General features: G+C 50.9%; 1 protein-coding gene across 2 annotated transcripts in view; it reads right to left on the bottom strand.

Moving 5' to 3' along the window:
* Positions 1-25,816, bottom strand: part of C13H10orf90 (chromosome 13 C10orf90 homolog) — a 262,080-nt gene that overhangs the window by 162,676 nt on the left and 73,588 nt on the right. For both annotated transcript variants that reach the window (XM_058671830.1, XM_058671829.1), the window contains exon 2: positions 4,093-4,165. The gene's annotated coding sequence lies outside the window, so the exon portion shown is untranslated. The remainder of the gene's footprint in view (positions 1-4,092; positions 4,166-25,816) is intronic.

A 25,816-nucleotide genomic window follows, 5' to 3' on the forward strand; every position in this document is an offset into this window, starting at 1 on the left:
GCAAGTGGCCTTCATTGAGTCCCTGCAAATGGATCCTCCCAGAAAAGGTACCCGACTTCTGCCACCTCCCGGCCTTAGATCCACAGGTGGGCAGCCCAGGGAGGGAGAATGGCAAACAGAATCTTCTTGGAACGTGCAGAATGGACATTAGCAAGGGATTTTCTACTTGCCTCTAATTTTCAAAACAGATGTTGAGTTTGGGCAGACAGTCATCTTTCTTACTTTCACCCTTCATGTTCAGATCCTATGAATCATAGTACAACAAAGTCTCACACAAGCCAACAGCTTGCAGAGGCCTTGCCAAGATGACAATTTAGCCATAAGAGATCAGCTCCCTAGCTTCCCATTCCTGGAGTTTCCCATGGTGGAGTTGGTGAACAGCCGCATTGTACAAAGAAGGCAAAAGTGACAACCCAGAAACGCCTCTGGTGTCGGATTTCCCTGTGATGGGAATGCTGAAACATGGGTGTCCTCACCACCCATTACTGAGCTTCAAGGCAGCCACAAACAGACCGGAGCACCCTAAGGCAACAACGCCCAAGAGCATTGAGAAATGAGTAAGTGGGAGGAATGTTCCAGAGATAAAACCTGAACTGATGGTAACATGGATAAGATACCTGCAGGAGAAAAACAACCCACTCCCTCCGGTCCACAGCTCAGACATCAACCTTCCCCTCCCCGTCATCCTGCACACACAGGCTCTTTCCAGTCCACAGCCCCCACATCAACCTTCCCCTTCCTGTCTGCCCTGCATACAGGTTCCCTCCTGCACCGCTCCGCAGCCCCACATCAACCTTCTCCTCCCTGTCCATCCCGTACACAGGTTCCCTTGGGTTGCACAGCCCCACCCTCATTGCATCTCACCCATGCTCCCCTAGTCATCTCAGCAGCCTCAGGACTTGCACCTAACTGTACTGTCACACAGGGCCTGTAACTCCAACCTCCTGTTCTCTGTACCAAGCCGCCAACCACATCCCTGTCATACTGGCGACTCACAAGAACCCACACAGCCCACAAACTCAGGGCTCCCCCACACTTGGCCATGCCTGGATCCCTTGTCCCTGGATCTGGATTCTCTATTCCATTGATGAGTGGCCCTGTGTGCCCTCATCAGCCCAAGGATGGTCAGTGCACAACTTCCAGTGGAAGCCCAACAACTGTACCCCCTCCCTCTCGGGACTTCAGTTCCTGCCTGGAATAGAGCACGGAATCACCTTCCTTGAACTCAGATAAGATCCTGCCTTCCAGTAACCTAAACAACATGTAAGAGTTGCTTTGTCCCTGCTCAGTAAATGCAGATCAAAATTAAATAAGGAGGCATATTTACTTTGGCTCACTGCCATCTACAAGCCTTTAATGATTCCTGCCATGGACTCTTTGTCGCCAGCTTACCTTAAAGTAGGCTGTCCCTGACCCTGGGGTCCTCCTGTGTGTGTGTGTGACGGGAGATGGGGGTGATCCTGCCAAGGCATCCCCCACTCTTGCATAGGACTGATGAAGAGTGGGTTCTACCACAGATGTCTCAAAGAACTACAGGACAAAGCCTCCATGGTCCTTCCCAAACACAAGAATCCACAGGCATCCATCTTCTGTTTGGGACATCTGACTGGCCTGTGGATTCCTTGGCAGAGAACCAGCTAACCAGACCGCCACAGGGCCAGGTCGTCAGACACCACGTGCAGAACATCTGGCTGGGACTCCTGGCCAGAGACAAAGGCATCAGCCTGGGTCTGACCCATCAGCTGCAGGGTAGTCCTCAGGCCCCTGCCCCTGGGCCCCTGCCTGCTGAACCCACTTTGAGGAAACACTGCCAAACCAGTCCTCAAGGACACCCAGTCTACTGCCAAGCCAGTCCTCACTGGACACCCAGTCAGGCTGCTCGGTCCCTCACTGTGAGCCACAGCTTCCTCCTTGCCATTCTCCCTCACCTTGTCCCTCAGCTGGAGTCTCCAGCTGCTCTCCCAGAAGGCAGAGTGGAGCTCAGTTCTTTACAGAAGCTTCTCTCCTGGTTGCAGCAACTCATACACAATCTGCCTTGCCATCCTGTGGCCCAGTGCACTTGATCTGTAGCGCCTGGAAGAAACCATGCAGAAGGACCCAGGGAGTGTGAAGGTAGGTGCATTCAGATTCACCCCATGGGGCAGCATGGGGCCCATTAGGCAACGCCTTGCCTTCCACCAGAATGCCTGGGCCTTAGGGCTGCCTTCAGGTGCTCCTCCAGGATGAACAGTGGGACACAATTGACAAATTTACAAAGAAGAAATCCAGGAGCTGTGTCTCCCTCCACAACCAGAGATACGTAGCCACATTTTCTACAGGGCCAGCATGCACTTGGTCCCTAAGCCATAGGGCAGCTGAGCACCCCTCGAGCAGCCATTTCCTGTGGAAGGACCTGACTGGGCACACTCTGAGCTGTCTCGGTCCTGAGAAAAAGAGGGCAACATATCCATGCTGGGCCTCCAGATCTGATAGCGCATGACCACAGCGTCTCTGGGCATTCCCAAAAGAGATAGGAGCCTCGCCCCGTCCCCGGATGCCCTGTGAAGCATCAGTGGGTTCACATGCACAGTGCACGCTCTTTCTGGGCTGGGTTCTCAACGGGTCCACCATGACTAAGGAATGAGCTGCAAGCCAGGCTTTGAGGGCATCTACAAAGGATGAACCCTGAAACCTGCTTGACATTACACTCTGTCTTGGGTTGGCCGCACTCGGTATAGACCAGCGGGGCTGGAAAGGACAGTCACAGCTCCATGTGTCTCAGTGTCTGTGTCTGTGTGAGAGAGAGAACACACACAATCACCAGGAGGCTTCTGAAGGGAAATTGGAGAAACGGGATTAGAAGTGAAGTTTATTTGGGTCCAAGATACTTCTGGAGTCCAGGCACAGTGCTTTTGATAACATACACTGCTCATGCCTTTTTTTTTTAAAGATTTATTATTTTTTATTACAAAGTCAGATATACAGAGAGGAGGAGAGACAGAGAGGAAGATCTTCCGTCCGATGACTCACTCCCCAAGTGAACCACAACGGGCCAATGCGCACCGATCCAAAGCCGGGAACCCGGAACCTCTTCCGGGTCTCCCACGCGGGTGCAATGTCCCAATGCATTGGGCTGTCCTCAACTGCTTTCCCAGGCCACAAGCAGGGAGCTGGATGGGAAGTGGAGCTGCCGGGATTAGAACCGGTGCCCATATGGGATCCCGGGGCGTTCAAGGCGAGGACTTTAGCTGCTAGGCCATGCCGCCAGGCCCTGCTCATGCCTTTCATGAAGATCTCTGGAGCTACAGCTTTCCACACCAAACAAAACTCATCTTTAAACACCAGTTTCCATAAACTTTGCAAGGCCCCCTTGTACATACACTACATACACACAGATACAGACAGACATTAATACTTTTCATCCATGACAAGAAAGCTACCACCACATTTCTTAATTGAAGTTAAAGGGAGGATTAAAGATGGAGACTTGTTATGTAGGAAAACTCTTAGAATTTGCATGTGTTGGAGTCTGCATGGATGTGTTTCATTAATTCAGTAATCTCATTACAGTGCCATCAAAACATAGGACGCAAACCTACATAATTCCCCTCACAAGTAGGAGATGTTGTGGCCACACCATTTAGGTTAACAAGCTTAATCAAAGTTATGAACTATAGCTGCCTTACCTAATGTTTCTATAGTTTAGTAACTATGAATTGAGACTTCATAAAAATGATTTATGAACACACAGATACCGTTAAGATGCAGCCACTTTGTTCTAGATTACTTCCTGCCTGTCCCCATTACTCAGGCCCTGGGGAACTCTGCCCTGAGCCAGCTGCACACCCGGCCATCCGAGCCACCCTAAGTTCCAGAGGTGCCACCAGAGGCCACCAATAATTCTTCTGCAACATTTGCTTTTCCAGCCACTGCCTCGGAAGCTAAACAGCTAGATGTTCAGAAATTAAAATCAGCTTCAAATGCTGAAATATCACAGAACTATCACCCCATGTTTGGGGGACAGCTAGTTTCCACAGTGCAGTTCGTTGCCAACACAAATATGGAAGAGAGAGAAGGCGGCCAGGGGAGCTGCGTGCAGAGCCCCTTGGTTACCTGCGTCCGAGAGGCTCTCGCTTCTTTCCCAGGCGGGCTGGTCTCTGGAGGGAGAGAAGAGCCGACTGTGGATCTGAAAAAGAAACAGGAAACTCTCCCATGTGTATGTGTTTATTGGCCAGGTGCAGACTCTTCAATAATGTACATTTTTTTCTTAAAATCAGGAACATTGTAGAATCTCAGGCTTCCCCAAGAAAGAACTCCAGAGGGCAGGAGGACTTAACCCTATCTAGCCCTGAAAACAAATCAAGTCGAAGATTCTGGTGGGTTCGAGATGCATGAGGCAGGGTGTGAGGAGGAGTACGGAAACTCATTAGCCAGCATGGATTTTACCATGCATTTTGTTCGCACATCCAAGAACCTCCTCAAATATTCCTTCCACCACCCATCACAGTACTGGATGGGCACACAGCTGAAATTGGACATTCAATAAATATTGACAAATTGAATTTGATGAGCAATCAAGTTCAGAAATCAACCTGTAAGGCCCAGTGAAAATGCCACCAACACACAGAGAAATGTTTGGGACCGTGACTACACCAACTCTTTGCCGAGGTTTCTTCTATAAGAGGGTTCAGAAACACCTGCCCTGCAGGTGACCCTCTAGGCTGAAATCATCCTGATGAGAACCCAGAGTGTCCCCCTTCCAGGATATCTGATGACCAGCCTGTCCATCATTCCTGCCACATTCAAGTCATCCCAATGAGGACCCAAACTGTCCCATTCCAGCCTGGCCTGTTCCATCTTCACAGTCCTTCAGGACATCTGACGACCAGCCTGTCCATCACTCGTGCCGTGTTCACTGTAATCTTGAACCCCAGGCACTGTCTCAGGCCCAGCACTAAGTTGAGCTTTGTGATGGTGAGGATTCACTTAGGGGGACTTCCAGTTTTGGGGAAGTCGGAGGCCAGACCTCCCCCACACTGCAGTGAACCGCAGAGTGGGCTGGGGCCAAGTCTCCCCAGATCCTGCCCTTCCTGCTCAGCCACAGTCCCTCAGCCACAGAGGCATGAACTGTAAGAAGCGCTAACACTGGTTGAGACACCACCCACGCTGGGCATCATGCTCAGAGCATCACTTCATCTCACTGAACTGTCACACTCTTGTAGCTCTGCTACGGCAGCTGAGAAAGCCACGGCTCCACTGGGAGCAACAGGCCAGGGTCAGGGAGAGCCAGGACACAGTGACAGCCACTCAAAGTATGTGAACTGTGAATAAACCAGCAGATGGAAAACACTCTATTTCTCCTTCTCTGTCACTCTGCTGTTTGAATAAATCTTTAAAGAATAATAAAATCTTGCTGTTTGGGTATCTTACTATAATTAGCAATCCTTACCCAGCCACTAAAATTCTGAATACCCCTTTCTCAGTACAGCTATCACCCACACAATACTGGATAATACACAGCAAGTTTTCAGGGAGAAAATAAAAGCACCACAACTTTGGACCAGGGGTTGGAACCTCCTTTACACCCCAAATTCAGCAGAAATGAGTTCTCTGCTGCTTCACCTGTCTGGGGCCAGGGCAGTCAGGATGCTGTCTGGAAGGGGCAGGAGTACAAAGAAATCCTAAGCTGCTGCTCTCCTGGGCTTCTGTCTTGGGCAGCTCTGTTAGGGAAGACTGCTACCTCAAGTCCAACACAGCAACTGCCTTGGGAAACTGGCCCCTAGGGGTTGGCTAACCCGGCTCCTGAGGACCTGTCATTAGGAGTCAGGTCCAGCCCCACTGCAAAGTCACAAACACCGAAGGTCACCCATCTGCAGTAATGGCAACTAACTAATTAATTAACTAACTTCCTTCCTCCCTCCCTTCCTCTCTTCCTTCCTTCCTGTCTTTTCTCTATTGTTCTCTGTCTGTCTGTCTGTCTCTCTCTCCCTCTCTCTCTCCCTCTCTCTCTGGCCCTTCTGCACGTGCCAGGCTACCCACAAGTCTGGAGACACCTTTTCACTTTTTGCAGACCACAGACACTGCTGATTCAGGATTTCTCAAGGACAGGTTGCAGCAGGAACCTCTCTGAAATCAACCGGCTTCGATACAGCCATGAGGTCATGGACAGACTGGGCTGGTCACTCAGTCACTCATGCAATCCCTTCAAGCAGAAGAGGGCTGTTCTTGCAGTGAGTATCAAGAGGGCTCTGTGCCCAACCCTCCTTCCCTGTGGCACTGCTCTGTGCCCAACCCTCCTTCCCTGTGGCACTGCTCTGTGCCCGACCCTCCTTCCCTGTGGCACTGCTCTGTGCCCGACCCTCTTTCCCTGCGGCACTGCTCTGTGCCCGACCCTTTTTCCCTGTGGCACTGTTCTGTGCCCGACCCTCTTTCCCTGTGGCACTGCTCTGTGCCCGACCCTCTTTCCCTGTGGCACTGCTCTGTGCCTGATCCTCCTTCCTTGTGGCACTGCTCTGTGCCCGATCCTGTTTCCCTGCGGCACTGCTCTGTGCCCGACCCTCCTTCCCTGTGGCACTGCTCTGTAACTACCCTCTCCCAGTCACCTGAAACACACATGCTCTGACACAGCACAGGGCCTCGGCACATGGCGCTGCATGAGCATAGCCTGGCTCCCTGGTCCTCCTCTGGGTCTCAGCTCACGTGGCTTTCCCAGACGTGTCTGCCAGCACCACCTCTGGATGGTGGGCAGCTCTCTGATTCATAAGACACAGTCCATTCCCCACAGAGCAGAAACCTTAGCTTACAAATCCACATGAGCACACATCAGCCCACAACAGATACTTGCTTCTCCCTGCACCTAGCACCCCTGTGCCAATACAATAGTGTGTCCCATGCTTGCCCACGGATGGGGCCAATAGTCAGTGCCCTCCACACAGCAGGCTTCAGCAGACAGTCACGGATAACACAGGATGGAGGAATGAGTGAATGAACACATGAATGAAAGAGATCGAAGCTATTCACAGCATCTTTGAACATCCACTCCCCATGTTTTTGGACTGTGTCCCTCCTGAGTCTTAGACTGTACTCTGCTGTTTCTAAGTCCACCCACAGCAGGCATCACTCCCAGAACTCTGTCTCATGTCCTCACCCCCACCCTATCGTCAGTCTGCACCACGTTGATGAAGTCATTAGTTCCGTGCAGTCCCAGCGGTTCCCTTTTGTTCCATGTGCTCAACACCACCCAGTGTCGTCCTCTCTGCTTCCCTCCCCGTGGCCTGGACAGAGCCCTTGATTACCTGTGCCAAGACCACACAGCCTGGAGCTCTCACTCCGGACTGCAGCACTAGCGCTGTTTCCACAAAGCAAGTCTGATTAGGTCACTACCAGGCTTACAACTCCAGAATTTTCTGATCAGAAATACAGTCACATCTGTACTCATTCAGAAGGCCTGGCCATGCAGCACATTCTGCCAGCACCCTAGAAGTGGCAGCAATCTCCAGCAGGAAAGCCCTTGGTGGGCTGAGCACACATGCATGTTGCCTCCTCTACATGCACAGTCATTAGAACAGTACTCACAAACTAAGCTGCAGCCTCCTCACCTACAAGCTACAGCAACATGCCCCGAGTGGCCTCAGCTTCTGCTCAAACTTGAATGCTGTCTCCAAGAGGCAGGAAAGCATTGGTGACTTCAGGTCAGGCTTAGCACCTTCTACTCAGTCTTCACATGCCAGCAAGCAGGGCATCCTGCGTGTGGGGCCTTCACTCATGACCTCGTGCTGGCTTGCACCTGTGCAAGTGGAACCAAGTTTGAACTACTTCTTCCAGGCTGACAGGTGATACACACACCTCCATTTGCTTTCCACTCTGTCCCACTGGCCAGTGAGCCCCACACAGTAACTTCTTTGTACTCTGCTGTAATTGGAATGCCTACAATGGCACCAAGGTCACAGGATGCCTTCAGAAAGATGCACAAGGTAAAATGACTGACCTAGAAAACTACATGGGCAAATGCTTACAGCAGCGAACACCCACCCTGCCGAACTTCGCTCTCTTCTACTGGTAATGAGCATAAAACCAACCTTCCGGGGTCAAGTTCTCTTCTGTGACAGCGGCTCAGGACCTGGGAGAGTAAGGCAGGTCCACTCTCTTAGGGACCTCCTCTCCCACAGGTCTGCCCAGCCATGAGAGCAGGAATTCTGGGGGCAGGGGCTTGGCAGAACTGAGCACTAATGCATGACGCAATGTGCTGCTTCCCTGGCCAGCACAGTAGCTGCAGAGGGAGTGCCCAGCCCTGCACCTGCAAGCCACTGCAGCACAGCTCCTGCAGCTCCACCACCATGTTTCCAAGGGGCCAGGAAGTACAAGGTAAGAGAGGGCCAGAGCTCCTTGCACATCTGTGATATCTAGCACAGTGCTGGGCTCAGTGAATGTTTGCAGAGAAGAGAGGAAAGAGAGACAGTAGAGAGTAGAGGCAGGGGAACAGCAGGGGCCCCAGCAGAGGTTAGAAGGCAGGGCACAGGCCTGCAATGCTCTTTACAGGGGACATACGTTCCTGCTAAGTGGAAGGGGCTGGTCTAGTCCCAGGTCCCCACCCTCAGCAGCAGCCTGTGCAACCCAAGCATGTCAAGAACGACCATCACGTGGTCACTCTGACCTCAGTCCTTCCAGGGCTACATCTCAGATCTTTGAAGTGAGTCAGGTGTTAGTGCAGAGAACTGGTAGCTGACCCAAACCAGTTGATGGACACAGGGGAATTCGCCTTTCCCTGCATCCAAGACATCTAAACCCATACAGATCCATCATCCGTATTTGCAGGCTAAGATGCATCAAGTTCTGGAAGCTGAGTTCTTCTAGGTTTGTAGCAAACTAACATGTGGCAAACCTTCATGAGAACTAACCTCAGGCTATTTAAACTAACAATTTATTCTACTTAATCTGAATATTCATGCATTTTATTGCCAGCATCAGTGAGTTTAATTACAAGGGGCTATCTCATATTCTGGAGATGTACAGTATTACCTTTTTGAATCTAAAAAAGAAAAAACTGTGGTTAAATTATATTGGTCCTGGAATTTGGGATTAATGTCATGGGTCAGAACTGTGGACAGAATTGTGGGCTAGGGTTCCCTGCACCCTGTCTCCATGACAACCCTGGGTAGAATTTCGTCTGAACTGCACATCTAGGAATGCCAAGGCTCAGGAGACAGAGTGTCCTGCCCTAGGCCTCCCAGCCCGAATTCAGTCCCAGCAGAATCATCATTTTCTGCTCGAGTTTGTTCCCAAGCACCTGGATCAGCCCTTCTCCAGCCAGAATGCAGCATATGTGTGGGTAGAGGTATTAGGGTGGTTACACATCTGAGCTTCAGGAAGGAGAGGCTGAGATATCTGCCAGCCCAAGAACACAGAGACAGGGAAGCACAGTGACATGCCCAGGCCTCCACATACCCCCACCGGCCAGCTCTGCCTCGCTGGATCTCACATCTACCTGAAGCCATGTTGCCAAAGACCAAGAGTGGGTCTCCTCTTTAAGACAATGATAGACATTGTTGGAAAGGGGGCTCTTTCTTCTCAGCATCTGAATGCCTCTCTTGGGAGAGAGGGTCTTTCTATCAGAGCTGGTGAATGACGGCCCAAGGCCCTCATCAGGTCCATGAAATCATTTGGTCTGGGCGTGCCCAAACAACCACAGGCAGGACTCAAAGCTCAATAAATCTATAGCAGGCTCATGTTCAAGTTGATCATTTTTATGGTCCGCAAATGTCATAAGCATCCCGTGGCCTCAGGAAGCAGGAAGGTTCCCTAGGGCAGCACACAGGGTGCTGGGCTGTGGGCTGGGCACTGGCCCGTGAGCACAGCCCACCTCCGGCAGGCTGCCGCTTCCCACTCTAAGCTGGAGGCATGACTGATGCTTGCCAGAGCTGCGTGTCTGTCTCCACCCTCCGAACTCTGCTCTGCGACAATAATTAACATCAGACAGTGTGTGTGCAGGTGAACGCAGCCCTGCTCCCAGGCTGGCTCAGAACAGAGATGTGTGACTCCTCCGTGATTCTGTCTCCATGCTTCATCTCTCCATGTTTACATCTGGCTTAACTTTCTCTAATCTAAAATAAATCAGCATGAAAAGCATTAGATTTTTCATTTAGATTCTCAATTGCCTTTTATTACCGAGATAATATCCCTTATCTGACGGCAAATGGCAGGATTGCTCCCTGTCGGCAGCTGAGCTGGGCTGCTGCACACCCAGCTTTCGTCTCTCCTGGCTCCCCCTTTGCTGAGGTTTCTGAAGGTGCTGTCCAGTGGGCTCTGATGGGAAAATGAGAGCCATGGGGATGTGCGGAGGATCAAGAATTTCCCTCGCTCCTCCCCTTGCCTGGCTGTGGTCCCTGGAGAGTTTGCTTGCCTTCACCTTCCCAACCCTGAGGACTTCAGCCCCTGCCCGTCTGCAGCTACAAATGAGAGGGGCAAGGACGAAGCACCAGCAGGCTGAAGGCGTGGAGAAGAAATGCAAAACAGGCGTGTTCATTACCCAGCCACAAAGGCACATTTAGCAGGAACTACTTTGTCTATCAAAGCAGCAAATTTCCCTTGATTCTTGAAACATCCCTTCCAGTACGTTCTATTATGTTTCTGATCATTTGCAGCATTTTCCCCTGACTTCAAAATGTGAGCTGACATTCCAGGAACTGCATCCATTTCTAGGGCCAGGTGGAAGCTTCATTTCCCAAGGTTTTCCCCTGTCCCCCAGTCAGCCTCCCGAACAGTGGGAAATGCCTCAATGTCAAAGACACTCATGCTATCCTGAATTTGTAACACCAGGAACTGCATCCATTTCTAGGGTCAGGTGGAAGCTTCATTTCCCATCACTAGTGGGAAATGTCTCAATGTCAAAGGCACTCATGCTGCCCTGACTTCGGAGCACCTCGGGAAGTCCAGAGCACTCAATGGCCCTGTCAACCTGAGAACTTTACTTCGAGGGCTGCTGTTTTAGCTTGCTTTCCAAACCAACAGCGACAACAAACCCAGGCAGGACGAGAGGAAGCCTTTCCCACTTGCTGGTTCCCCCACTCCCCAGGGCTCACGGGAAGAAAGCCCTCCTGACTCAGACACGCCCCATGCACGGCTGCAGTTTGTGACGTGTTCCTGCCGCTGAGATGGACACGAGCCAGCTAAAGGGGGCCATTTTTAACAGCTGACTTTCACACTTTCTCGGAATGAGTGCAATGATGACTTCTACTTGTTAAAGGCTAGGCCAAATTTGGCCCTCAATAGCTTCATAACAGAAAAATTACAGCAGCTACACCGTGAAGCACTCAACATGTGCCAGGCGCATGCTAAATGCTTCACAGGCGTTGAGTCGTCTCCATGGCAACGTGAGAAGACCATGCCACCATAATCCCATTTCAAGGCAAGGAAGCACCATTTTAATATTAACAATAATAATACTTGATTGGCAGCTGAGTGTGCTTGAGCTCTTGCAGTGAGCCAAGGCCGGTCCCCACAGCAGCACAAGAGGGAGAAACTATTATTAACTCCACTTGGAGAAGCAATGGATGTGGAAAAAGGAAGTGCTCTGCTCACATAGCAGAGTCTGGATGGAAGCCCAAGCCTTCACTCCTCAGCAGCCTCAGAGGGACACCATCCACAGCTGAGTTACTGCGTGCTCCATCCAACGCTCCCTGTGCTCACAGCACGCCCTGTGCTGCAGGGGTTCAGCTCAAGAACATGCCAGAAAGCCAACACCATGGTGGCGGCAGGCATGCTGATGGTCACTGGGGCAGTGTTGGGGATGGCTCCGAGTGTCCAGGACACTTCACTCTCTTGTAGGACACCGCTGTGTTCACTAACTCTACCTGCCCCTTCTCCTACCTGTAGTCACCACCATGCTATGCTCTGCTGCCTCCCCGCTGGCTTCCCTCCCATCAACCAACCGCCTGCACTGAAATGACCAAAGAGCTGCATGAGGACACCAAGGCCACACATCGCTGCTTTTCCTTCCAGTGATTACTGACATGTGCAATACCCAAAGCTGAGAGCGGCAAAATGCGCTCACACCAAGGAACGAGGCACCAACAGCCGAGTCCATTCCTGCAATGCTTGCTTACCCTGGTAAGACTGAACAACATGCATGTATGGATACATTAAAAACATAAATTGTGGCATTTCAGTGATTGCACATGTGAAATAGAAGTTTTTATGCCATCACACCCTAAAAAGAATGGCAAAATACAGGATCATAGCTCAGATTCTGCATGATTCTTTACCTAGATTGACCGTGAATAGCAAATTAAAAACAGCACCAAATCAAGAAAGAGACTATAGGAGAAAATGAGAAAGGTTTGTATTTCAAGTCCTCTAGTGTCAAGTTTCTCTGTCCTGTCCTAACGAGAGATCTGTATTTTACTTGCATTGGCCCCACAAATGACATCACCAAACTTGAGTGGGCACCCATTATGGTGGGGGTTTCCTGGAGAAGGCAAGTATCCTGCCCCCATCCATCTGATAGCTAGTGCAGTGGACTACGTGCCCAGGGTACTAATCAGCAGTCTTCCTGCCATCAGGAGCAAGGATTTGAACATGTGCCACCTCCCACACACTCCTCGGCCCCCCTCGCACATCCATCCAGGAAGACCCTGTCCCTTTACCCATTACCACTTAACGGGCAGCTTCTTGGGAGCTACCAGGGAGCACCAGGCAGCCACCACACAGCCAAGCACTACGAAGCCGGTGCTGTCCAGATCTCATTAGTGAGGAATTGAGCTCATTTGCAGCTGAAATAATGGGTTTCATGAACTTTCTGCACACAGAGGGTTGAACCAGCAGCACAGAGGCCCCTTGGGTGCTGCTGCTCCTGCTCCTGGCACCTGTGCTGAGAAGTGGCTTCTCGCCTTACACACAGAATGGCCAGCAATTTGGTGCTGACTTTCAGAAAGCATCTTCCCCACTGGCCTGCTGGCTCGTTTGGTGTTCCTGAATCCAGGCCTTTTTCCAAGATGCTCATCCTTGATGCCCTGTCAGTGTGCTCCTGATGAGGAAGGGATGCAAATGAGCCCCACAAAGAAGACATGGAAGAACCTTACCGTTGGGTGTGTGGGTATTGAAACGAGTGATCAAACCATGTGACCCCCCATTGTGGCACTTCACTTGGACAAACTAGAGCTGACGTCTCTCCAGCCATTTGTTTGCTGGGCACTGAAAAGGAAGTCTAATTACAAAGGACTGAATCAGCAGATCACTTACATACCTCAACCCTCATTCACCCTGGCATCAGGTTTTATCTGAAACAAACCACACACACCTGTCTAGCCATCCTGTCACTCCTTGGATCACAGAATATCCCACAAGCACCTCCTGAGGGCTGGCCTGGCACAGATGCACCTCGCAAGCTGGAATACCTTTGGTGGTTCAGGCAGACTGTCCCCAGGAAGCTCCCAGGCAGAGGCTCACGCTTGTGTCTTGAGTTCCAAGAGCTCTTTTTACCTCCTCTGCCCCACAGATGGAAAAGAATTTAAATGCAGTGTGGACATTGTGGGCAGTCGAATTCTCAGCTAGTCCCTGACAGTCCACCCTTGGCATGCACACCTGGTACAGCCGCTTTCCTGGTGATGAGAGGGCCTATGTCTTTCATGCTTCCATTGTGTGCCTGGAAAGGCGGCTTGTAGATGTCATTAAGGTTACTTACTATTCATCAGCAATGAGTCAGTCAACAGCAAGGTGGTGTCAGGTGGGTCTGATCTAACCGACCAGAACATCAGAGTCAGGGCAGGCAAGGTCTTTCTGCTCTCCCCAAAGAAGCAAACATGAGTGACTGCCTGCAGCTGGAGTTGCAAGGCAACTAGCTAAGCACAGCCGCTTGGAGCTGACAATGGTCTCCACGTGACAGCCAGAAAACGGAGACCCCAGTCCTGCAGCCACCGGGGTCTGAATGCTACCAACAGCTAGTGACCCAGGAAGAGGTCTCGTGAGCTCAGACCAGAGGTCAGCCTGGGTGGACACCTGGTTCCATCCAAGGAGACCCTAAGCAGGAGAGAGCCACCTAACCAACAGGCTTGACATGCAAAGCCACCAAGTAACAAGCAGGGGATGTTTCCAGGTGTGTTACCCAGCAGCAGCAGCACCAAGCACAGTGTCGGTCTGCTTGCTCTGCTTCTAACAGTTATTCAGAGTGTGCACACCCTGCGATCCTGCACCACATCCAATCTCGGTCATCACTAAACCTAGTGGCTCCAGGTGCTCAATACAGGGAATGACAAGGACACACGCCTCTCCACCGGCTCCAGGTGCTCAATGCAGGGAATGACAGGGACACACGCCTCTCCACCGGCTCCAGGTGCTCAATGACAGGGACACACGCCTCTCCCCTGGGCTGGAGAGCCCCCAGGATAACCCCCTGGGCAACACTGCAGTGCACACCTCCTACTGTGGCACAACCTGGGGACACCTGCCTCTGCTATATGTGCAGTTGGCAAGAAACATCTTTGCACCCATTTCACCGGGAATTTTCAGCTATTTTCTGTTCAAAACTTTGTCTTCCTCACCCCTCTACCTCTCTTCCTGAGACTCTGATCACAAAGAACATAACTTGAAAAAATTCATGGGAAATGGAATTGCAAGATACATTTATTTTTATGCATGAAATAACTTATAAGATTTATTTATTTTTATTGGAAAGCCAAATTTTCACAAAAAGCAGATATAGAGAGAAAGAACTTTCTTGTGCTGGTTCACTCCCCAAACAGCCACAATGGCTGGAGCTGCAATGATCTGAAGCCAGGAGCCACGAGCTTCTTCCGGATCTCCCAAGTGCGTACAGAGTCCCAAGGCTTTGGGCCATCCTCAACTTTTTTCCCAGGTCACAAACAGGGAACTGGATGGGAAGTGGAGCAGCCAGGACATGAACAGGTGCCTATATGGGATTCTGGCAAGTGCAAGATGAGGATTTAGCCACTGGGCCATGTGCAGGACCCAGTGCAGGAAAGAAATTTAAATTCAGGCACAATTTTTGTGTAATACACATTTTCTGTGACTCTTAGATGACCCTGGTGTGGCGGGGCCTCTCATTGTCACACAGGACTCTCTTGCTGGGTTTTTTTGTTTGTTTTTTTTTTTTTTTTTTGTCTCTTGTCTTCAGTTTGGAAACTTTACTGATCCTTTCTTTGGTGGCTTTCAATCTGCTGTTAATCCCACTTGGTAGAATTTGCATTTCAAATAGTTTTTCTTTTTCTTTTTTTCTAGAACTCCTATGTGGTTCTTTTTATAGTACCCATTTCTATCTTTATTATGGTAATGTCTTCCCTTTGAATTTAAAGTAAAAAATATTTATAATAACTTCATTTTTTAAATAAAAAAGTCCCTACTTGCTAATCCCAAAATTTGTCATGAATCTTTTCCTGTTAACAGATGTAACCTTATATAACAGCTATGGTTCCTGGATTCTTTGACTGTCTGGTCACTGTGACCAAACACTGTGAACTTTAAACTATTGAGTAATAGATTGTATTCCTGCAGCCTTGCTGAGAGCAGGGGATTTAAGGAGGCCTGGGTACTGTACTCTGCAAGGTACAGCCACCGGGAGACACCAAGACCCCACCTGTCCTGGCTGCTCCTCTCCCATCCAGCTCCCGGCAGGTGGCCAGGAAGGGCAGCAGAGGATGGCGTGAGTGCCTGGGCTCCTGCTGCCCACATGGGGACCTGCAGGACAATGACACTCCTCCTTTAGCCCGGCAGCTGCAGCCATCTGGGAAGTGAACCAGCTAGAAGATCTCTCTATGGTCTCTCCCTTTCCCTGTAACTGACTTTCCAAAAAATCAATAAACCTTAAAATCAAAGTCTGCAATTTGTCTTGTCAGCCAAACTCCTTAAGCAATGTCTTGGCTGATTCAAGAACTGTTTGCAAAGCTGTAATGGAGGGTGCTGTGCCCAGGGGACCTAGTCCTGTGTGGCCATGACGTGGTAGGGCCTTGTGCGGCCCACAGCCTGACAGGACTGAAAATCATGCCCCAGGGTTGCCAGAGAGTGTGCTTTTCTTGCCACCTGTCCTTCCTCTCTGGCCTAGAGTGCCTCCTGCACCCAGGGACTGATTCTCACCCAACGACTCCAGAGGACTTGAAGCAACATGGTGGTTCAGGAACTGAGCCCTGCACATTTGAGTCACAACCCACCTCCTGTGCCGACACGCACCCTCTGTTCTACTGGGAGGTTCCCGTCCTGGGCCAGTCCTGGGCCACCATCAGGAATGTTCTCCAGGCCTGCAGTGTCTCCTCCGTGCCCGTGGGTTGCCCAGGACTTCTGTATATGCCTCACTCTCCAGTGCAGAGTGCGCCAGGCAGCCCCTCCTCTGTGTGATCCCTGAGTTCTCTGGGTCCCAGCTCTCAGCTGTACTTAGAGCAGGGGCTGCCCCCCAGCAGGTACTGAGCAGAGGCCTTGGTGAGCCATGACAGCAGCACCCAGCAGCCTTCCTGGCCCAGGACCTGCTGGCAGCCCTGTACACGTGTTTGTAGATGTGCCAGGCACAGCGTACTCCATCACAGAAGGTCTAAGTCCCAGGGCATGTGAACATGGCAATGCAGCCATGGGCAGAGAAGCTGGACTGGAGGGAGGGCTGTGTGTGAGAGCCACAGGACAGAGCAGGCTTGAAGCAGAGGGGAGGACGGGGGCACTGGGGCCTACAGCCACCTACCACACTAGGACCTGCCACAGCTGATCTGTGTCTGCGGCTGCCAGGAACCTGGCTGTGTCCCCACCACTCCACTGGCAGCACAAACCCCATGGCAGGCACACACAGGGTGGAATCCTGTGGCACTGTGCAGTCAGCACCAGCTTGCCGGGCCTCTCAGGATCCTCCTTTGGCAAACAGGGCGAGTTGTGTCTCCCACAGCTGTGGTGAGGATCAACAGGGCGATTCAGGGCCAGTGACAACAGCCTCCTTTGTCATGTCTCCCTGTCTCTTCCTCATACCCAGTGACCACGGCCTGGCCACACTTGTCCCTGACTTACGGCGCTTCCACACACCAGTGTCCCTGCATGGGAGAGTCACACTTGCTTTTGTCGTTTCTTCTTTGTATATCTGGAAGGCACTGTCCAGAACTTCAGATCATTTCACATCAGCATCAAGATCATCTGATTTTCAGTTTCAAACAGATGTGTAACCCCATTCCTGAGCCCCGGGGCTGCATTCCTACTAGAAGGTTCCTTGGGAATTCCAAGGCCTGCATCACCCCCGGGAGGTGGCAAAGGAGCCTCTGTGTTTCTGGGGCACTCCACTGGACTCCCCCAAGGTCTGATGTCATCTGTGCCTTCCCCACTTCTTTCCCACACACGAAGCAGGTATGTGCCAATGCACATGCTCAGGAGTCATTTGCAGCTGGCTGCAGGGGAGGGTGTACTCCGTGGAAACCGCGTGTTCATCTCTGTCTCACCTCTCTGCAAATTTGCCTTTCAAATAAAAATAAATAAATATTCGTTTTTTAAAAATGGCATGTTCAGCTCATGCTAATCTGATGGCTCATCTCAGAATTGCTTAGGTAAAGCAAGAGCAGAGAAGGCCTCTGCCCCTCACCCATCTCAGCTCTCTACCACCTGATGCTGGGAGTGGGGAAGAGACAGGAAGCAACTCATCCTGAGTTAAGCAGAGGCGCTGGCTACAGCTCACCTGTGCCCAGGCACGGCTCTGGCTGGGACTGGAGATGGTATTCATATACACCAGGCCTGGTTCTGCTGCCAGGATGGTGTGCAAGCTAAGCTGTCACCTGTGACTCAGCATCCCATATCAGAATGCTCAGTAGAGTCCTGGCTGCTTCTGCTCCCGCTGTCTGTTAATGCACCTGGGAAAGCAGCAGAGGATGGCTCAGGAGTCCCAGTCCCTGCACCCACAGAGGAGTCCTGGATGGAGTTCTGGCTGCTGCAGGCACTCAGGGAGTAAAGCAATGAGGGGAACACCAATCTTCCTTGACCCATGTCTTTGTCACTCTGCCTTTCAAATACATAAATCTTCACAAAACATAAATTAGAATTCCTAAAAAGACAACTCACTTTGATGAGGTGCCACTTCCATGCAAGAATAGCCTTACTATGGACCACCTCTTTCAACACTCTCGGTGCCCCCATAAAGTGGCTATCATCATGTTCCTACTGAACACAGGAGAGCAGACAAGGCCTACCAAAGACAAAGAAATGGCCACGGCCATTCAACCAGCAGGGTCCAGACCCTCACCCCTAACCACATCACCACCTCCCATTTACTGTTTGCCCTCTCTTAGTTTATCCATAATGTGGACAAGGTCTCCCCACCATAGCCCAATTCTCTAACAGAAATTGGCCAAAACAGCGTTGGGCAGCTTTCAGAATCTTGACTGCAATTGCCCTGGATCAGGCCCCAGTTCCTCTATAACACCTCAGCAGACATGCCCTCTATAGCAGCAAAACGGCTTTCAGATCTTTGCACCTCCCAGCTCAGCATTTGGTTCTCTGATGGCCAGCGTCCAGCAGCAGGTGCAGGGTGTGACTGGAATAATACAATGAGTGGACAGCTTTGAGACCCTGGGGTTCAGCCCAGTGTGATGGCTTAATTGGCTAACCTCACCCTTGCAAGCACTGGGATTCCATATGGGTCCAGGGTCATGTCCTGGCAGCTGCACTTCCCTTCCAGCTCCCTGTTTGTGGCCTGGGAAAGCAGTAGAGGATGGCTCAAATGCTTAGGACTCATGGAAGACCTGGAAAAAACTCCTGGATCCTGACTTTGAAACAGTTCAGCTCTAGCTGCTGCAGTCATTTGGGGAGTGTACCAGCAGATGGAAGATTTTTCTATCTCTATGTAAAATGCCTGTGTTGCCATTTGATTTTCCTTCTTCCTATTACTCCCCACTTCCTACATTCAGAACCGGTCCCACCTCAGACAGCAGACAAGGCCCCAGGATGCGGCCAAGACACCTGTTCCTGCAATAGATGAACTGGATGAGACAGTCTTAATGACTCTACAGAGATGTGCCTAGCCCATAGCACATCAGCACATGCCTGGAGACCAAGGTGTCAGAAAGAAATGCATGGCTCCAGAAATTTTGATCTGGCTGAAACTCCTGATGCAGAAATAGGCAACATTGTTGCCTACCTCCTGACATCAGCAAGAACACAGGCAACTGTTGACTTTCCTCATGTTGGCTCTAAGCGACCTCTTCATGCCTTCAATGAAGCAACTGGACCCCCAAGCCCTTAAAAATGGGGCTAAGCACATTACCTGGAACTATTCATAAAGCCCAAAGCAGGGATCCTCAGCCATACTGGACAACCATATTGGACATCTGACTCTCCTGGCAGATGTCTATTTCCAGCAATGGAGTAACTGGACAAGAGACACAGGACAGGGTTGTCCAGAAACTGGGCAACAAATCTTGTAGAACTAGGAGAGGGGATGCGAGAGGGGAAAGTCCCATACCTGTGCCCAGCTGGAGTCATTTCCAGGTCCAGCACATGGAGGCGAGACTCAGAAGCGCCTGGGGTTCACTGAGCAGAGGCAGCAGAGGCAGTTAAAATGTGGGAAAGAGGCAGAGACCACAAGGAGAGAGAGAGTTGTCACAATGGCAGGGGACCAAGTCAAGCCATTGGTGTGATGCTCATCTGCACCTGATAGACAGAAAACTGCCCAGAGCCTGGAAAGGACCTCCCAAAAAGCAGTAGGTCCCCAAACCACAGAGCCTCACATGGTACAGCAAGCAGTTCAAGTTTCCACCAGTCCAAGTGCAAACATCTCATTACGTGTGGGACATCAAGAGTCCCAGAGGAGCCATGTCTGAATAGTGAGGCCGTATTAGTGCTAGGTCAGGGTTCCCCAGGCCCAAGACTGTGGACATGTTAGGCTGGACTCTTCCTCGCTGATGGGCGGGATTCTATAGTGTGTTTTGTAGGATGGCCCCAGCATGTGAGACCACTACCCACAAGGTGCTCTGCCCAAACATTAACAATGGAGACTCTGCAGACACTGCCAGCTATCCTTGGGATGAGAGCCTTATTCACACCTGGCTGAGAACAACAGCCCTACAGCAACATCTGCCTTGAGCCAGCCCCCACGGACCTGAAAAGGAAGCCCCAAAAGGGCTCCAACCGCTTTCAAGTAACTTACCTGCATGCCAGGACTAAGTTTAACACTCTTTAAAGGAATACAACAAAATCAAACACTCACAGCATGAAGGTCACCATCTCCCAAAACTCAAATTAAAGCTCGTCTGGTATGCAGAGAAGCAGGAACAGTGTGGCCCTACAAGGAGAAGCCCAATCAGTGCAAGCACTTGTACGAGTTGATGTGCAGCCAGAGCCTTGGTCCACTCTGGCAGGCTGAGGCACAACGGCCTGACAGGCCCAGCAGTCTCCTGTCCTTTGATCAGGTGTCCTTGACTCTTACACTCAGCCAGAAGCAATCAACACTGCTGGCCTAATCAACAACTCCTACCTCCAACAGAGAAAGATGACTAGGAATGAATGATGCAAATAGTGATAGAAGTTTTGAAAAACATTTAGAGGCATGACTAAGGAGTGATTTCCAAACAAAAACCATTCCCTGACTCATTTCAATCCGGAAGACAGATGGCTAGGTCTTGACTTGCAAGCCCTAACTCATCACCAGGAGTTTCTCAACAATCCACCAGATTCCAGCTCCTGTCCAATGCAAGCCCATCACTGAGAGCTACACCATCGAGATCTGCCTCATGCAGAACCATCTGCAGTGTGGACAGCAGGCACAGTCCAGATGTGGGTCTATGTCATTGCTCAGTTATGGCTGGGCTGATGTCTGATCACTGGACATGCAAGCAGGAGGAGGGATACATTAACACTATGTCTCCAAGAGTTCAGGGCATTTGGAGTCAGGAAGGGTGGAGGCTTTGCTGGTACAAGACATCTGGATTCAATTCCAGGATCCTAACTTCCTGGTACATATTTGGAAGACGAACCAGTGATGAAAAAAAGGTCTGGCTCTTTCAAATAAAATAAATTCTAAAATATTATCTATTGAAAGTCAGGATGCACACAAGAAAGTGGTCTGCAGCCATATATCTAGAACAGTGCAATTCATAGTAACAAAGATGTGGAAACAACCCAGGCGCCCATCAAAAGAAGAATGGGTGAGCCAACTGTGGTACATCTATTCCACGGAATACTACACAGTCATTAAAAAGAATACAATTCTACCACTTGCAACAAAACAGTCCCAACTAGACACCATTTGTTCAGTGAGATAAGCCAGTCCCAAAAGGACAAATACCATATGTTCTCTCTAACACAACCTTCATGCAAGACACAGAACAGACAGATATATAAGTAAATAAAAAATACACATATTCTCACAGATGAACTATACAATGGATACTGGGAAGTGAAGATATGGCGCAATATGCATCTCTACTGCCAAATAAGAAGCTTACTCAATATATCTTGACAATATGATACTAGATTTTTCTTTGCTCATGCCTGCAATGCCATGATACACTCAAACAGCAGAACGCTAAACGGGAAGTCCGGACTACACTACTACACTAACGTGAGTGGAAATGCGGGGAGGGAAAAACGGGAAGGCAGGAAGGAATCCCTATTTCTAGGAAACTACATCATGGAAAATAACAATTTTTAAAAGTTAGGATTCGTGCTGGAAGTTCAGAAGGCTAGGAGGTATAGATCCCACTGGATGGTTTTCACACTTGGCCTGCCCTTGAGCAGAGGAACCAACCAACCAGTCCTGCCTGGACCACACCCCAAGTCACACACGTGGCAGGGGGATAGAGAGGGACAGCTTGCATCAGTCTGACCACCTGCCGGGAGAGGAGAATGGGCGTCTAGGGCTTCTTTGAAGATCCTGGTTCCATTGCTGCTGTGGTGCTCATGCAGAACTGGACCAGCAAAACTATAGCTGTGATTGTCCGTGTATCTGAAGCTTTGTACAACCTGTTGCAAAGACCCACTTTTTTTCACACTGTTACTTCCAGGATGGCCATAGCAATAAATGAAGTTTCATACACACACACACACACACACACACACACACACCCCAAATGGGAACAGAAGAGCTGCTGTCTGTTATGTAGGGTTTTGAACAACCTATGAATACATTTGTAAAAATACATAATAATATAATTCCAGAAGGTTTATTTTTCCTTTCTCTGGAGGACTAGGAAATAATCCCAGTGAAAATTATACATGATAGAATTCTGTCCTCACCTAATTAATGATTTGTGAATAATAAGACTCTGATTTCCTTCTACTCTATTCTAATTGCACACCTTTTGCCCAGGTTGATTGGGCAATGCAGTCATGAACTATGACCGAATTCAATCAAGATCATGATTTCTGTGGCCTTTCTAGCTTTGTTGTGAGCCTGGAGTGAAGAGGCTGGGAGTGAAAGAAGCCTGTTTGGAACCCTGAAAAACCTGTTCTGTCCATTTCATGCTGGACTCCTCCCGCCCAGAGTGAAGACAAAAGATCTGGAGCACCAGGCAGCACCCCCAGGCACAGTATCCACAGAGGGGATTCCTCACTCCCTCGCCCCCAGCAGCCATCTGTCGGCTGCATTTGCCCTAAGCGCTGGGTAAGTGAGCCAACAGCGAGTCAATTACAGTGTCATCCATAATTAATTCCATGTACAATAAGGAGCTGATCAGATTTCCTATGTGTTTACTTTCTGAAAAGAAAACTGCTTGTGGCAGATCCTTTCTGGCAGAATGCAAATATGTTGCAGAGTAACATGTTTATCTCACTTCGACATTTTAAATCCCTCATGTTTCTCTTTTCTCTCTCTCTCTCAACTTGATCTCTGCTTGAAAATTAGAGCTCAGCCCCAGAAACCAAAAGCTTCGTCTTACTGACCTAACCTGAATCATTCCATCCTCACTCGATCAAGGTGCATCATGTGTATTCCACATAACGCCTAGAGGAAGAAAGGGGAATTTCCTTTCAAGACAGACGGTGACAAATGTACAGAGCCCAGAAATGTTCTGGGGTTTCCAGTGTGGCTGCCAGGGACCTAGCTGGGTCACCCTATAAGCGCAGACAGGAGTCCTGGCAAAAACACACCTCCAACAGGCTCGAACCTCGCCATCAGCCAGTAGCTGAGATCAATGAAAGAGTGTTCAAGTCCTTTCTAAGTCCCCCAAGAAAGATCACAAGCAGACGTGACTCGGGTCCTGGATAGGATAAGACAGGGGAGCTGCTCGCGGGCCAGCAACAGCCCTGTGTCACTCCGCACCCGGCATGTGCCCACAGCCCCCACACCCGGGGTGAGCCGTACCTCGTATCTGCTGGCCAGCTGCTCGGGGGTCGTCAGGCCGGCACACACGTGGATAAGGCAAACCTTGGCTCTTCTCTGAGAGGGAAGCCAGTTACTCCTCACCAAATCCATGACCATCACGTGGTCTTTCAGCCCAGTACTGAAGGCTTTTATCTGGAGCGTCCGGTGCACAGCTGCTTCCGTGTGCCGGGCAGTGCACGCCCGCGGCAGCGCTTCCGCAGGGATTCCAGAATGCTGCATGACCCTGGGAGTCTTGTGCTGCAGCGCGCCAGCTTGGCCCACACGAGTCCTTTTGTGGAGCCCAGGTATTGCACGCAGCAGGAGGGACTTGGGAAGGGCCCTGGGGCACACCTGCCCTACAACCAGGATTCCGAAATCCTAGTGGTGGTCACCAAGGCTGGGTCGGTGGACGCCTCACAGGCGGCCTTCCTGCGCGGCAGTCCGTTGGCCCCAGGATCCCACTGGAGCTCTGTGGTCACTTGAAGTCAGCTCCGATTTCAGGGCAAACTTTCTTTACATGTACAGCAGGTGGGCTGGTTCCATCTGGTCACCAGGAAAAGAGGTCCCACACACTTCGCCGCCTCCAGTCCCTCCAGTCCAAACCCATTATTTACAGGGCTCTGCACAAAGGGACCAGAAGGGATAACCGGTGCTCTTCCCAGTCCCTGCTCTTCCTTGCAAGCGTTGACAAAGGGACGAGTACAGTCTGCACAGCCGCACAAAGCGCGTCCTCAGCCAGGCAAGATAAGAGGCACATTCAGGGGAGAAAGAGGAGCCGGCACAGGAGCCACGGCCACAGAGAGCGCAGTGTGCAGCCCCAGGGAGGGTCCACGCACACTCCACCCAGGGCTCTGGTCCCAGGTCAGCCGCAGAAATCCCCCCACCAGCCAGGGCCTCACTTTCCCCAGCAGATAAGCTTGCCACTTGGGGTCAGTGAGAGAGGTTGAGCCCCCATAGCCTGCACAGGTGGGCGCACTGTGTGTGAAGCAGCTGTGTTCACTGCATGTGTGCTGAACCCTTCAAGCACAGAGCCTTCAAGCCAGGCGTTGAAAGCACAGCAGCAGAAAAAAGTACCAGGCACCAACCAGCACAGCCTGAACTAGTTCTGCTCTTCCGGGGAGAGGGGTCACCTGCATCCACAGGAGCCACACACTTAACACACAGTGCCTGGGACCCGGAACACCTCCCTCACCTCTACCACAACCCTGCCCTTCTGGTCCCCATGGGAGCCATCTTAGATCTCAACACCTGCCTCTGGCCTCCTTGCTGGCCCGGAGAGAGCCAATCAGAGTCTGTTTTGCTGTGGTCTGAACAGGTGTGCCCTCTGAAGCCACATGCTGAGTCCTATCCCCTCTGGGCTCTGAGGCCTCTAGGTGGTGATCAGGGCTAAATTGGGTCCTGAGGTTTGAACACCCATGATAAGATTGATGGGCTCATGAGAACAGGAACTGAAATCCTGCCACCTAGGATACATGTTGCAACACAGTCAGTCAAGCCCCTACCACATTACAGGGCCTGGGATCCAGTCCCATCTTCCCTTCCAATTCACCTCCCTGCCAACATGCCCAAGTTATTCAGGTTCCTGACACCCATGTGGGAGATGGAGTCCCTGGTCACTGTTGCAGGTACTTGAGGAACAGAGGCAAGAATGAGTGTTTGCAATCTCTCCTCCTGCCCTCCCTCCCTCTCTACATTCTAAATAAATAAAATGGACAAATAAAACCTTTTTTGAAAATCAACAGGCAACCCTCTGCCCTGCCCTCAGGAATGCAAAGGCTACCTGGAGGCCCTCTGCAAGCTGGGAAGGGAAGCTGAGCAGGACCTAACCCTCGGCACCTGCCCTCTGAGCTCCAGCCTCCTGCCCCAGGGCAACTTTGTGGCCTCAGGAGCCCAAGCTGAGATCACATCAGGGACTCTGGGTGTCCCTTGCCATCGGTTAATGAGGCCATCCCACTGACCCTAGAACCACACAGGGCTGTAATCACTGTGGACATGGCTAGTGCAGGCAGCAGCTCTCACACAGAGAGGCAACACCCAGCTGCGGGAGCACCTAGAGGTTTTCTGGTGATCTGGCTCCTGCCAGCCCCAGGCTTGCCAGGGGTCCCCAGGAGCCTCCAGCATCTTTTATACCACCTCCACTGATTAGCATAAGCTGTTTGATTGGGTTTCTGTTACTTGAAGCCAGCAGGCTGGAGATTGTATTTCAAAAGCCACTCAATTATTAAACAAACAGATGGGAAGCACTCCTGTGCCAGGTCCTAGACCCAACACCTGAGATCCCATGATGGCAGGAGAAGTGCACCCACCAGGGGCTCCCGCTCAACAGGGCAAGTGACTGAACCAGGAAGAGCCTCCCACCTGCAGAGTACACACTGATGTGACAAACATGCCCAGGAACCTGCACACAGGCAGGGGCATGGCAGCGGGTCTAGAAGGAAGACAGGCTTGTTGCTGAACCCCACAGCCAGCCATATCAGGACAAACATCCACAGCGGACATCTGTCTCCACACTCTTCCTCACACTGACATCCTGCTCTCACAGCCGGGAATGAGGAAGCGGGAAATGAGGCTGTA

The sequence above is a fragment of the Ochotona princeps genome, chromosome 13 (assembly GCF_030435755.1).
Source record: "Ochotona princeps isolate mOchPri1 chromosome 13, mOchPri1.hap1, whole genome shotgun sequence".
Classification (NCBI taxonomy): Eukaryota; Metazoa; Chordata; class Mammalia; order Lagomorpha; family Ochotonidae; genus Ochotona; species Ochotona princeps.